General features: G+C 42.4%; 1 long non-coding RNA gene across 1 annotated transcript in view; it reads right to left on the bottom strand.

Annotated features, from left to right (window-relative positions):
• LOC109321936 overlaps window positions 1-15,972 on the bottom strand; it is a 33,322-nt gene that overhangs the window by 1,205 nt on the left and 16,145 nt on the right. The window lies entirely within an intron of this gene.

The raw sequence follows: 15,972 nt of genomic DNA, 5'->3' as shown, positions 1-15,972 counted from the left end.
TGTATGTATGCTGTGGATTCCTTCTCCCAAGGTGCAGCACCCTGCATTTATCTACGTTGAACCCCATCCTATTCTCATCTGCCCACTTTTGTAGTCTGTAGAAATCTAGTTGCAGCCTCTCTCTCCCTTCAAGTGTGTCCACCTCACCCCACATCTTAATGTTGGCACAGGCCAACAGGTCCCAGTAACTAAGTGTTTGGGGATCACCTCTTGTTGACAGACTCTCCTAGCATAAAACTCCTGCCACCCAAAGTGATGAACCTTGAAGTCCAAAGAGGAGCTGGGGAAGGTAACAAGGTGACATGACACCATGCAAACAGCAAGTTCTTTCTAGGTGCCAAAATGGCCAGCTTTGCAACCATAGAAGAAAATGGAGGAATTTCACCAGGAAACATGAGCTGAAAAAGGTCTTCCTACCTCTCCCTACCGAGGGCCTTGGATCCTCCCTGTTGGCAAGCTGGTTATCTTTCTCCACGCATACCCAGGGCCAGATGTGGACCAAGGGGCCTGGAATTCTTTTAAATATCACTCTGCACTGAATAATAGAAATCTTGAAAATACAGAAATAAGAGAAAGTATTGCCAAAGCCTGGGAGTCAGTTTCATTTTTTTTTCTACTGTGTGTGGGTGCTTGTATGGTGACTTCAATTTTTTTTAGTAAAAGAGTTTAAGGACATAAGGTTGCAAACCATTCAAGGCTCAGTCTAAACTGTCAATAGCAATAGCATTACATGTGTGGTCTGAAGAAGAGATGTAGTCCCTGTGTATACAGGCAACATATCTATGGCTCTAGTCCCAGAAAAAATTAAGTAGGCGCATAATCTTCCCATATGTGAGTAGTTCTACCGGGACAGTTACATAAACGCTTAAATCTTTCTATTAAAGTCAAGGTATACATAAAGTCATATACCTTGAGAACCATATTCTGTATTTATTGCACACCCCAAACTCCCACTAAACTGTACTGTACTTACTGAGTTTCCTGAAATGTGATATCATTGCTAGTAATGCAAAGAAGCTATAGACATTGGTTTTCCAGGGGTTTATGGAAGCAATTTTGTTCTTGGAAGAAAGTTCAAACAATTTGAATTAATCTGCTACTGAGTGCATTGTGCATAACTCTCAAGTTATTGTTAAGTAACAGCAAATTATTCTGATTGCTTCTTAGTCAGGACTGTGTGGGGAAAAAAACGTTTTTGCCTTGATTGAATGCTGTTCTCTCCCCCAAAATGTATCAGAGAAAAAAATTAATTTGTTTTCTGAAACTGAATTGAAATTGAAACTGAAACTTTGGGGTTTTCCCTCCTCCCAGCAAAATAAAAAAGCTGGAAAAAGAAAAGGTTAGGAGTTCTATTTTTAAAAATACAAATATTAAGAGTTTTTTTTTTTAAACAAATTATTCACTGAGTTTGGCTGAATCCATGAATAGCTCTGGTTGACTTGTACTGAATTTTTTGGTAAGTAAAATATTCACCAAAGAAAGATTTGCCAAAGTCTCATAATAACATCCTTTTGCGGAGGGAGATGGCAAGCTCTCCTTGCTGGAACCCTGCTGGGGAGTGTATGGACACGATGTCCGGCTGTGGGTTTCCAGTAAGTGAAGGAAAGGACACACTGGGAACATGACAAATGTTTAGAGACACATTGCACTTTAAAATAGTGTGTCAGCAGGACTCTGCTTTGTGTTTGAATGCATGTTCAGACACTGCTGGAACAGTGCCTGGGAAACAGTGAAGGTAGGGTGATAAAAAATAAATAAATACTCCCACCGTATCTGGAGGTGTCCTCATAGAAGAGATGCCCACCAGGGTTTTAACTGCACACTTAATTTATTAATGATTACATATCCAGAAATTAAAGGCATGCTTGTCTGGATATAATGAATTTGCTGACTAAACAGACAGAGAAAACATCTGGGAACACGGCTCTTCTGTCACCGTTAACCAAGCTAATTATCAATTGCTTACATTCTGGTTTCAAGGTCTGATCTAGAGTCCACTGAATGTAATGCAAGTCTTTTAGCTGTAGATCAAGTTCTTGATCAAGGCCCCTTCTACATGACAATGAAAATAATAGCTAAATATAGTACAGGCGGTCCTTGACTTACAACGTTTTGAGTTATGTTTTGCACTTACAGCGTTCATAAGTTGACACCCTGTTTCAACTTTCTAATGTCAGTTTTGACTTTACAACACTTGATCTGATGCTAAGCCACGCCAGCAAAAAAGTTCACTGTGTTACCCATCTCCCTGGAGAACGTCTGTCCAAACTTCCTTGGATACTTTCTTTGAGAAAGTAGACAAGACTCCAGAAAAACCTGCAGCCGAGACTCCTGAGAAGACTCCAGCCAAGAACCCTTCAAAAAGTCCAACCAAGAGCCCTCCAAAACATCCAGCAAAGTCTCCTCAAAGAAGTCCTTCTAAATCAATATGATTGCTATTTACAATATAAATACATTAATGTAGCTATATTACTCATCTCTAACTGATTGAGTACAGAACTCTGGGTTATTTTGGGTGAAAACAGGGTATCAGGCCTTGGCTCAGGAACCAATCCCCCATTTATAACATTGTTTCCTATGGGAAAAACGGTTCCAAGTTGCAACGTTTCAACTTAAGATGTGGTTTTCAGGAACCAGTTGTGTCATAAGTCTGAGGACTGCCTGTATTTTACTGTAGCTTTCTTCAAGATAGTGTACATAGACTTATCTAAAAACCTGCTTTGTAATACAAGGATGGGAACATGCTGGCAGTCCACCCAGGCAAAGCAAAACACAGACATGCTGGTGCAGTGCGTCACACACTTGTTCTCTTGCAGCCTCCATGTGCATCATTTCTCAGCATGATAATACATATATTGTGCTTGAGCAGGAGCTACATGATTAGCATGTATACAACTCCCTTTAACTGTTGGACTAGATGATCACAGCAGGATGGTGTCAGTCCTCACACAAACCAACCAGAAAGCAAGGTCATCCCACTGTCAAGATAATCGGTATGACAGATACCTGGTTTGTTTGGCCCTTGTATTTTTTTTTCCACCCCTGGGCATGATGGACCTGTCTCCTACTCCCTTCCTCTTCATTTCCATATCTGGTTCCAGCACTCTTATATCTGATCTTGGCTCAAAAATTCCCTTACCCATAAATCCTACCAACTGAATAGCCCTCAGATTTCTCTTCCTCGCTACCTATCCTTTTGTAAAATATTGTTCTTTCCTTCACCTCTTTTTTTAAGCCTAACCCTTTTAGGGCCAGGCTTCAGGGGTTATTGGAGCAATTAGAAGGTTGTCCTAATTTCAAATGGATATCAGATCAGCTCCCAATTGCTAGAGTGTGAAAGTTTTAAGCATGCTGAATAATACTTTGCACTGTGGGACCACCTGTGGAAACAGACTACTCAGTAATTTAGGGCTGTGCGAAACGGCACAGTTCTGTTTTGCCTTGAGGTTCAACAGTTTCATCTCAAATTTCATTTCTTCCCATCCCCAGTGCTACATTGCTACAGTGCTGGCATGATCAAGTGCAGGGTACTGGGAAGAAGCCCAGCTGGGCTGCCTCTCACCCCCTGATGGATCTTGCACTGGGGATGGGAAGTCAGCCCAGCTGGACTGACTTCCCATCCCCAGCCTATGGTTAAAACGTTTCGACTTTTGAAACATTTCGACCAGCCTCATTTTGTTTTGAGGCTATTTCAATGGCCTTTGTTTTGTTCTGATTTTGCTGTTTCGACCCTAAAATTGGTCAAAACAGTGTCAGAACAAAACAAAATTTCTCATAGCCCTACTCGGTATGACTAAGGCATTCAGCATCTTTCTCTAAGGATTCAAGGATAGACTTTCTAGGAAAGGCATTGCAAACAGAAAGTAGCATTATTAATTGACACTACATTACAGCATAGTAATACAGGAGCACATACACAGCATTTTTTCTCTTCCGAACATCTCATGTAAACTGCAGAATGAACCTATGAAACAGTATGGACATGAATATATATAAATGGAAACGGAGAGTTCTAGGCTTTGGATTCACAGGATGCAAAAGACTGGGCATGTCAGTCTTACCGTAAGCACACTCAGTGGTAGGCTGATAGTGAGAGTTACTGCACATGTAGGAATATGTCCTTTTGAGTTACTGAGCTGTTTTCTTCTGCAAAACCTGGAGGAGGGGGGAAAAACCCCCCAAACACAAAACCCCAAGAGGTCTTACAGGCACATTCTTATTTAAGCTCTTCTACATCTAACTGTCACCAAACCTTCTCTTTTCCCAGCCTTCAACTGATTCTTTCAGGTCTTATATTACTTTTTTATCCTTTCTTCCTGTCTTCTGATTTATTACTTTTAACCTTGCAGACCTTTTATGGCTAACCTAGCATATTGTACTCCCTAAATCTAGGGATTACAAAATGCTTGGAAATGATTTAAGAGCTCGAGTTATTACTCATTTCATAGGATAGAGAATTGGGTCTTTTCTCTCTCTCTCTCTCTCTCTCTCTCTCTCCACATCAGACAACACATTGCGAGAGACAGCCTCTTTCCAGTTAGAGAGGAGACTCATGTTTTAAAACAGGCCAGGATCTCTGCTATGCTCAGTATATGCATTATTAACCACAAGAAGTAACCCAGCACTACATAATGAGCATGTGGAAGCAGTTTTACTGCTTCGATAGGCTTGCTGAGCCAAAGGAGCAGTTGTCTGATTTGTCAGCATCTGGGAAGCAGCTCTACTGAGACATGACCATATTCACCCTTACTATGTATTCAGCCTTATTTAATACTGCCCCTAATAAAAAATTGCCATGGTAGCAATGAGGCCACCTCATCTGATACTGCACGCCCCTCTGAAGGGGAGGGTTAATGGTTTTTTTTACTGTGCTGCTAAAATGCTCACGTGCTATTAACTTATCTGGTTTAATTCACTGATTTGTAGAAGCTCTCCAGTGTTGCCTGCTGGCCACCAGCCTTGGACTTTGATGGATTATAAGATGCAGCAAACTCAAAACAGGAGGTGGGACACCATGACCACAGCATACCTGTGAAGGCCCAGAGACCTGCTAACTGTTCAGAAGAATTCCCAAGTATTGTGGCTGCTGTAATAGGACTGAGAGTACCTATGGTTATCGTGCAGACTGGGTCCACAGCCTTCCTATGCTTTATTAACTGATGACAAATACCTCAAACTCCACTCAGAAACAAATGCAGTTTAGAACCACTCTTGTTCAGAGGTGACATGCAAATATTCCCACTTCTGTGATGCAGCCCCAGGGATCCACCCCTCAAGCTGCATTTCCTTCGTGGCAGCATCACATCTACCCTGAGCCAACACATCTTAGCCATGGGCAGAAGCACTCTGCATAATGCAGTACGCTGTCAGGTTTTAATGACCTGGGCTAGATTCTCGGCAAGTATAAAGCAGCATAGCCCCATCGAATGGAACAAAGCCATGTTGATTTGCACCTCATGGCAAGCTGATTTAATGTCATGGGCTGCAAAACACCATTTGCTTGAGGGAACTGGAGTTTCATGCATGTCAAGCTCCAGCTTGCATGCATTTGTTTTTATAACCCCAAAAGAATCCTGCAGCTTTGAGTTCCTTCCAAAGGCAGTGGGCTCCTGTTTCGTATTTGCTGGGTGAACTGGCACTAATTGCTCAAAACCAAAACAAAATTAGAAAGATGAAAGCCTGCTATTGAAAGTTCAGTAGTTTATTTACCAGGAGTATTTTAAAACTGGTTGCAGGTGATAATACAAACAATTCCAAGAACCTTATACCAGAGATCTGAACGCCACTGATGCCCCAAACCTTTTTGGTTGAGTCTTGTATGCCTTCTCAGCGACACAGCCTGCCTTCTTCACACACACTGTTGCCTCCCTGCTCCTAGGGTGAACCTGGAAGCTGTTGGACTTCCAGCTCAGAGGCTGCTGATTAATTCTGGAGTTCAAGTCACCAGGTGGCATCATTTAAATATCATAGAGAAGTAGGGCTGGAAGGGTCCTCCATAGGTCATCTACTCCAACCACCTGTCTGAGGCAAGATTAACTTCATCAAACTATCCTAAACTAAACTCTTAGTAAAACTACCATCAATGCTGACACAACACAAGACATAATACCCTAACTTGCCATAGGTAAAGCCAGGGAACCACGGCAGCCAACTTCTGTCATGCTTCTGCAAAAGGTCGCATGACAGAAGAGATCCCAGGTAGAGGACCACAGCCCCCAGTACAAGGGAAGGCAACCCCCTGACTGTCCTTACCAATCTGACCATGGTGTAAAATTCCTTCCTGCCCTCAAATATGGTGATCAGTCTGACCCTGAGTCAGGGGAAGGAGGCCAAGGCAGCAGAGGGAAGACCCATCTAGCCAGGAACCTCCAGGTTTAAAGTCCCAGCAGAAGCACTTGCACACGCCAGTCAAAATCCCCAGGCCCGGCTGCAGCCAAGACCCAGTGCCTCTGAAGAAGGCTTAAAGTACCTGTGTAGTGCACCACTTCACAGCAGTCAAAAGACGCAGGCTTAAGAGAACACCAAGGACCACCCCGTCAGCATTTGTTGGCAACCCATTTGCCTAATATTTTACCAACACCACTGCTCTTGGAGCCTCCAAAGTCTATTTTATTCTCCAGAATTGTTTGGAGAGCTGGTCGGTGCCTCCCAGCCCCTGCCTCTCTCAGCAAGCTCTCAGGGATTGTACAGAAAGTGAGAAAGCCCCAGAGATTTCTCTCCTTTCCCCCCACTAGCCCAAACTGCCAAATGTGCCTATGTCCCAAAACAGAAGGGCTCGTTTCCACAGTGATGTCCCAGAGCCCTGAAGCATCAAAGTTGCAAAAGAGTCTTTGCTGGCTACGAAGGCTTTGCACTTTGTTAAAAATGAGACGCACACAATGGTTCTGGACTGGGACTCAGGAGACAAGCATCCATGCCCAGCTCTGCTGAGGGTCCTCAGCAAAACCCACTTCACACTCATTTTGTCTCCCACCACTTGTTCATTCTAAGTATTTAGATATTCCCTCTTCTGAAAGCAGACTATATCTTTTTGCCTGTCCGTATGATAGATAGCACAATAGGACCTTAGTTCCAAATAAGACATCTAGTTACTATTGTAACAACGCATATTAGAGTTGACAAAAGTGGATTTTTCCTAACATCCAAGGATTAAATATAAACTCAGACAAAGGCTGGTAGGTATAGGGCCTACTTCTGGTTCATAGGGATGTTGGGTGATGCTGCAACTATGGAGAAGACCTGTTAATGGCTCCATTGAAGACATGTTATGTTCAAGAGCCAAAACTAGAGCCACAAGGTCTACTTATCCATGGTGCTGGCTTATGCCAACGTTGGAAATGAATCACATGGTTTATCTACTGGTGGCAGAAAAAAGCCCACAACTAAACCAACACCTTGATCCTCCTGGAGATTCCCTTCCTCAAAATCTTCTTTGCTGGGATTTTCAATGGAAGGAATCAGAGTTTATGGCTTCCTAGGAAATTTCAGATAACACAATGAAGAACTTTGTCAACATGCTTAGATTAGGCAGAACCCAGTGGCCAGATGCTAAATGCATTTAGATGGACCATCCAATGGAACTGCAGCAATTGCAAGCAAAGGGAGCAGCTGCCTACGAGGTAAGAATCTTAGCAGGTAAGATACCAAGGGTGATAACTTTTATTAAAATACTTTTCAAACGGTTGTTACAGTTGGGCTACTAATTTCTAAAACCAAAACTTCAGCAATTGCTCAGGTTACTGGGCAACTCCTAGACCTAGAGCAACATGTTTATTAACAGAGACTGCTCTCTTTCCAAATCTTTTTGGCGGTGACCTTTAAAATAAATCAGAGAAGTGATAATGAGCCTCTGTCTTCTAAGAGAAAGGGGATATTAACTTTCATTGTGGGTTTTTTTCCATTTATCAGAAACCGGGTCAAGAGGCTGGTTTAAGCAGTTGTTGCATTGCATTTAGTTGAAGGTTAGAGAAAAATATAGAAAAAGACAAGAGAAGTGGCACTTACATGTTGAATATAGTGGTGAGTTCAGGCTGATTTTTCACATCAAAAACAAACAAACATTAAAAACCCCATGTACATACTATTTAGCAATACTAAATGGCCATTTTGCTGAGTTTTATGAGGATTTTCTTTTTTTTGAAGTGTAGTGATACCTCAGGTATCACTACACATTAAAAAATGTTACTTGGTGATTTCTTAAAGTCTGTAACCTGAAGTATTGGACAAGAAACGCCAAGATTTGAAATTCTGCATGGAAGCATAGAATGCTTCGAATTTAGGAGATAAATTCTTTCATTTCATCATGGTGTCCTCACTACTTACACGTGACTTTCAAGTGATGCTGTTGAGAGATAGTGGCATAGGGAACTGGCAATGAGTATGGATTGACAGAGATCAAACACTTTTATTCCCCTAACCTGATTTTCATTCACTTAAATAAAGCGTTAGATCTAAATTACCCCAGTTTGCCTTTGCATTCTCTGAAATAGGACCAGAAGTTTTCCATCAAGAGGTTCGTTAGTCCTAACCCTTGGTTAGGTGACAATCAAAAGTTGTCCCCCTGACATCTCTACATTAAGTAGCTGGTGACTTCAGACCTGTTTTATGTAGGCAGATACCCACTTCAGAGAAACTACCACAATAATTGAGTCATTTAGTTGGTAATTTTGGCAAGGGCAAACTTAAATGCACAGAAGGACAGTACTCTGAAGCCAGACTACACTAATCAGGGTTTTCAACAGGTCTCATCAGCTTAGCTATGATGAGCCTGGTCACTTCTTAAAACAAGCTGCATCCAAACAACGCCAAGGTTCAGCCATACTAAGACTCCAATATAATCAGATTTCCTTTAGGACCAGATCAGTAGAAAGCTTCTTGGCAAGCCTGGTCCAGGAACTGATTCCAGTTCCAGGAAAGAGCCTATCCCCATTCATTTATACAATAATGATTTTTAAGTATTGTCTATAATTTCTACAGGCCAGGAGTGATTGGAATAAAATGAAGAAAGAAGATGGGAGGTATCACTGTCGAAAAATGAAATGTCAGCCTCTCCATAATGATTGCTAGGCAGTTGGTACTGGATAAACAAAAACTAAGATGTACATATTAAGATTATTTGTTGCATTTGAAATCAGATGTTGTTGGAATGGACCCTCTGAAACTTGCCTGCGAGAATCACACTTCTATGGGTAAAGAACAAGCTGTTCTTGGAACGTATGGGACATTTTGACAGTCTTTTCAATAAGCAGAGTCTATTATGATGCCCGATTCCCGCTTTCCAAATGATCGACTCCATATAATTGAGACTCATTGCTGCAGGGAGCTGGCTAGTTTTCAGTGGGAATTAAAAGCACATGTGTGATTTAAAAAAAGAAAAAATTGCAGTAGTACGTTATCTGTTGCTTTAGGCCCCCCAAGTACCTTTAAAAATCTGGCCCTTATTTTTTCTGTTCCTCTGAGGAAACTTAAACACTGTGTTCACAGCACAAGCCTAGGAACAAGAGCTCCTAACTTTCCTAGACACCAGAACCACGGGACTTAACAGAGCCATTGGCTTTATGGCACACTAAAACTTACTTCTCCCTCTATTCCTTTTTCTTTGTTCCATAGGTGATAACTGCCCTCTCCCCTAGTGCTCCAATTCATGAACATAATCAGGTCAAACTAGAGTAACTAAGTGCAGCTTTCCCCACAGCTGAGGAAGACACCTGAGGCCTGAAAGCTGTTCTCCTCTCTCCCAACCATATGAGTTGGTCCAATAAAAGATATTACCCTCACCTCGCAAATCTTTCTTCTCTCGCGTCCCTGAACTGTCACGGCTACAACAATAAGACCTGTACAAGCATTGTCCATACCGCACAAGGCAGTTGTGAGAATAACTGCGCTGAAGACCATATGTTTGGCTATGTTATAGGCACAGGAATGACTGAAGAGCTCTGTAGACATAGGGCTAGTTTTAACTGGGTTAGGGACTGGTGATAGTTTAGCTACAGAACTCAGCGTGGCTTCAAAACCTACTCAAGACACTTGGTAAGGTAGCCTGCTCTAAGCTTTGGTGTCTGGATCACTGGTGGCAGAGAGATAGATTAAAGCAGATGGCAGGGTAGAAGCTTTAATAGTTTGGGAACCCTTTTTAGACCATGGGTTCCCAAACCATGATATGTGCTGTGATTCCTCAGGGGTATGCAAGACATCTTGAGGGGGAGGGGCAGATATACGGGAGAAATTGTGTAATGGCAGACTTACTTTTCATTATAATAATAATGGGCATATAAAGGGTTAAAATATAATACTATACTGGGAGGGGTACGCAGGCGGCTGGTACATCTGGAAGGGAGTGAGCAATAAGAAAAAGTTTGGGAACCTCCATTCTAGCTAAGTTATATATAACATAAATTTTCATGAGCTGGAGCTCATGTCAGATGGTATGAAAGCATGTGCACGTAGCTGTGTACAGAATGGAGACGCTGACTTGAATACAAAAGACAGGAAGAGGTGGGGGAGAGGAGTAGGGCTGGGACAGGCAAAGAGCAAGCCCATAGGAAACAAGAGATCACAAAAAGTTAATCCAGATAATGGGATAAGAATCTGTAGTCCCTATATAACCCACACCTAACACAATCCAGTCTATGCAGAATTTCTTGTTCTACAATGTCCTGTTCAAACTGGGTTTAGATTAAAGCCAGTTCTGGTACTATTCCACTGTGACAGTAGCCTAGGCACCACCTGGAAGGTGCTCAGGTGGGGGACATGGCTCAGGACTGATTATTTACCTATCTCAGGCCATTAACAAACTATGACTGCAGCTCTGCACTAAGCACCTGGAATGTGTAGCCCAGAAACAATTAGGGCCATGGGAAACATGATTGGTGGCTTAATGCTAGGGCCCTAAGGTGACTTAAAAGGCTGCTTCCAAGGTGAAAATTCTTGGAATAAGAATCTGCAATGGGGATTATACATTACAAACATACATTATACATTCCTCCCTGCTTCCCTGATCTCCTGGCATGTAAAGAGTCCTGCACTTCCAAAGTTCTCCCAGGAGCTTGTGGAGCCCCCTGTGATTCAGTGGCAGAATCCTTGCCCATCATATAAGAGACCTACATGCAATTCCTGGATGCTTATATGACTACAGCCATGGAGGCACCAGAAGCCTGGAATCAGTCTGGCCTTTGGATTCTGTCTCAATGGCCTAAAAGGGGGGATGGAAGGACTCCACACCCACATCCTGCCTAGGCATTTGTATCAAAGGTCTAGGTCAGGAGAGGGGAATTATTCTGGGCGGAGGGCCGCTTACTGAGTTTTGAGAAGCCATCAAGGGCCGCATGGCAGGCAGGCAGGTGCAGATAAATATTAATTTTCTCAATTTCTAGGGGCCACAGGCTGGATAGAATGGCCTGGTGGGCCACATCTAGCCCGCGGGCCACATTTTGCCCACCCCTGGTCTAGGTGAGCTGTCGTACATACACCATGATCCAGAAGGATTGACAGTTGCCAAAACATCTGAAAACCCAGGAGCTTGTAGAATCCCAGCAGAGAGGACCAAGTATCAACCTGGTCCACAACCTGGTCCTACGCTTGGTTTTCAACTACACCAGGCAGGGGCAGATCCAGGGGGGTGCACTAATGCACTTGCACCCCATTTTGATTTCTGGTCCACCCAACGTTTGAAACCAATTGCCTGACGAAGGCAGTACCACTTCTTGCCAGGCAGTGCTGAGGGAGTCGCTAACTTCACGGATCATCATCATCTACCCCATCTCTTCTAAGCTCTTCATTCCACAGGCATCAATGACCCTCTTCTTTTTTACTGGTCCTAATGGTCCACCAGTCAAGCTAGCTTTTATTTTGAAATTCGGCTGTTAGCTGCTCCTGGTCACGAAGCTCCTATTTCACAGTCTTGCAGATTGTTTTTAACTCATTCCAAAGAAGTATTATTTGTTTGTTACTTCAATTTTAAACTGAATAATACAACACTAGGCCCCACGGGTATTATTAAGCTTGTAATTCATTTTCAACAGTAGAAAAATGTTTTGTGTTATATGTGATGTTGCACCTGTCTGCACCTCCCTTGTCAAAATTCTAGGTCTATGATATGAGGTTTGCCTTCTCTTGACTATTCAGCTGCACTTCAATATGTGTGTCATGCACGGCCTTACTAGACTGATACGTTACAAGAGCCTAGTCTGACTGGACTTCATTGGGACTCCACATGGAAGCAGATCCAGGTGCAAGATCAGGGTCCTGGAGCACATATTCATGGGGCGGGGGGGCACATAGGTGTGCATGTACATAACAGTGTTTATATACATCCATCCATGTAGAGAAATAATGTTTCTCTTCTGTCCAAGTCCAGGAGACTGAAATTCAAGCAAGCCTAAATTTCTTTGCCATTGACGCCATAACAACATTTGAGGTTTGGAAAAGCCGTGGAAAAAATGTGTTACTGTAGTACTGGGATTGTAACAAGAGCTTAATCTTGGAATAATGCGATTTTTAGTGAAGCAGGAATCTTTACAACGCTTCCGCCTCCTTGAGATTTGTGAGGATAGATTCGCCCCAAATAATGTCAGTTATTTTGAATTGGTACAAAATGCAGCTGAGGGTGAATGAAAAGACATCCAGTAAAAACAAAAAAAGATTGATATTCTCCTCCCTCCCCATCCCCAAAGCAAGCAAAAGTGTAACACAGCAGCCTGGCAAAGGTTCTCGTTATGCGATATGGGAAGACAGCAGAGTAATTAAAATAAGCCAAACTATAGTGCAGAGTAGCAGAAAATGGATTACAGGTTATGGAGAGGTTTCAAAGAACCATGCAGATGCCAAGCAGCACTCTCCCAGGAGAATCTCCTCACAGGTTACAGAGTCCCAGGTAGACAGACACTCCTTCACCTCTTAACAGGCTACAGCATGGTCTGGCAACCTATTCTGGCCAGTGTAGAGGAGGGATATTTCCCCCACCACCTTATGGGGGACAGCTAAACTCAAGATGCAGAATCTAGCATTGTTCCCAAATCCCAAGAGATGCAGAAGTCAGACATGTTGCAGAGGGAGGGTAACAGGAAAATGAGTTAGCTTGGTTAGCAAACACCTGGGAGCTGAGCCAATTACCTGCTGCTGACGGCAACAAATTCCATCCTTCCATCCACCCAAGAAAGTGGCTGTGAGGGTGACAGCATAGGAGCTGGAGCCTGGAGAATGGACTGGGGCAACTAGGCAAGCATCACGAGAAACTCATCCGCAAAGAATAACTAGAATCCATGTCCCTTGGCTATAGGGCAATGTGCCTTATTTGCATTTAATTTGTATATCTTAGCCAGTAGGCATTTCTAAGTTTCATGACTGTATGGAACAATTTGACACAAACTTTGTTAGAAATAAGATTGTGAATACAAATTTGGGGTAGCAAGACTCCAAACATATACCACTCTCACATAGGGCTAAGTGAATCTGAGGCCAGAAGTTTTCCTAGCCGCTGCTGCGGTCTACTATGGAGGGGGAAAAAGTAACCCAAGATAAGTAGAGAAGAGAGACCCTTTAGGAGGTTCTCCCAATGCTGTTGATGCATTTTATCCAACAGATAAAGTGCAAAATGCAGGAACAGCAATGGGGCAAAAACAGGAACTGGAATTCTGGGTCCTCCTGAGCCACATTCCCACTAGTTTCTTCTCCATCTGGCCCTACAAATCTTCCTCTCCTGGCTGCCCTATGGGCCAGTTTCAAAAGGAAGGGTGTCAAGTGGTCTTGGCAGAGGTGTAGTAAGCTCCTTTGGCACCCCAGGCAAAGGGGACTGGGGGGAGGCAGGGGAGCAGAGTCTTACCCACCACACCCTGGGCTCCACACTCTACTCATACTGCTGGCCCTCAGCCCTGCCTAGTCCATGCATGACCTGTTCCTTAGGGCACTTTCCTGGGAAGTGGGAAATATAGGCTCACACCCACTCTGGGTAAGAGAAGCCTAAAACCTAAACTTCCCACTCTGTGACAACCCTAATTAGGAGCTGAATGTCAGGTCTTTCCTTCACCTTGCCCCACTCCCCCACAAAAGGCAATGCAAGTTGTACAGGACGGAGATGCTCTCGTATCTGTGTAATGGGCCCCATATCAGTTGTTTATGCAGCTAACATTAAAAATACTATTTACCTAACAGAGTGGCATGTGGGCTTAAGAGTCTTTGAATTTTAACCCTTTTCTCAATACATCACTGACAGTTAAAATATTTCCTGGGAAGCTTTCTCTCGCTCTACAAAGCAAAAAGAAAAGTTCATTGCTACAAGTTATTGCTCCTGAAGATTCATGCAGGAAGACAAATCTCTGGATTTGTAAGATAAATCCCTATTCCGGTTTCAATCACAGTTTAAGTAGCTGGATAGAGGAGGCTGGAACCGGATACTAATGCAACAGACTCTATATTCTTTCTTTTCCTTTATTACGTTGCAAAATTGGAATATAGTAGACCTTCGTTTTTGGTATATCATTCCTTGTGATTATCACCAAATTGTTAAGAATGCATTTGCTCTGAACATGTGTAACAACATTTCTTAGAATTTGTTTTTCCTTTAACCAAAAACCCAATACACATACAAAGAAGAGTGCCCATGTATTTGATTTGGTATATTAAATTTCAGCTTACTTTGCAGGATTTGATTTTTCTGTCCTCCCTCCTCCCTTCCCAGCTATATGGCTAGACACAGAGTTCATATGAACTCTTTGCTAACCTTAGAGCCAAGACAAGAGCCTTGATTCCAAATATGTTCAAAAAAAGGAAGGATGGACTTTTGGCTTTGAATCCTGGAATCTTTAACTAGAAGCTTAAATTCAGATGAAGCTAAAAAAACAAAGACAGAGGTGTTCCCTGGAGATTTTAAGCCAAGATAGCGGTGCCAATTGTGTGGAATGCCTACAGTGTTGTGATCGAATCTTGCAACACCAAATCCTTTTATCTCCTGCATCAATCCCATACCCTAATCCATACCTAATACAGACTGGAACATGGTCAGTTTGACCTGACTTTAGTTTGGAGAGTTACTGGTGTTGTTATTAGCCTGTCATACCAAAGGACATACAAAAAGCTAGAACTCTTGGTTCCAAAATGATACCTGTTATTAGACCATCTGGGAAATCACAAGAAAATTGCCCTTTTCTGCAAGCTTTCGGGATCAAAGCTGAAGGGACTTTGATGCCGAAAGTTTGCAGAAAAGGACAATTTTCTTGTGATTTCCCAGTTGGTCTAATAGAAGGTATCATTTTGGAACCAAGAGTTCTAGTTTTTTGTATGTCTTTTTGTCTCAGACCAACACGGCTACCAGGTACACCCTTGTAATACCAATACATGTTTGGCTTATGCAATTGTTAATTGAGTCAGCACCGCTGATATCTAAAGAAATTTTGTCATAGACTTTAATGGACTGAGAATCAAATCTTCACTTATACCTTCACTCTGCCTTGAATTAAGAGTGTGTTTAGTAGCTAGACGTTGTGCTGATGGGGTGAAGACTCCTAGTTTCTAATAGTGAGCTAGACACAATCTTTTGTACCTGTAAAATGTGAAATCACTATGCTACTACTATCTACACTTGGTTCACAATTAATGTTGTGACTTTAAAGTTATACTGGGGGGGGAGGGAACCCAACATTGTCTTTGATGTAAGAGAAGTACAAATTAGCATCATAGAGGGAAATAAAATAAATAAGATGATTTTTTTTCTCTTATATCTAATTATATCATTTAATCTTTGAAACAAACAGGTAAGAATATTGCCACTTTAAAAAAAGTGTGGCGGGTGTAACCTAACAAAGGACTCAAGCATAAAGCTAGGAAACAAGTAATGTATGCTATTGCAACATTTTGTACAGGAAGAATGGATATGCAAATACTGCTGCAAAGTAACACGGGCAATATTACACTCCTACTTGAGCGTGATCCCATTGATTTTGCTATCTTACATGGGTTTACTGAAAATAGACTTTGACA

The sequence above is a fragment of the Crocodylus porosus genome, unplaced genomic scaffold (genome assembly GCF_001723895.1).
Source record: "Crocodylus porosus isolate Cpor-Errol unplaced genomic scaffold, CroPor_comp1, whole genome shotgun sequence".
NCBI classification, from domain to species: domain Eukaryota; kingdom Metazoa; phylum Chordata; order Crocodylia; family Crocodylidae; genus Crocodylus; species Crocodylus porosus.
This window is presented reverse-complemented; position numbering and strand designations above follow the sequence as displayed.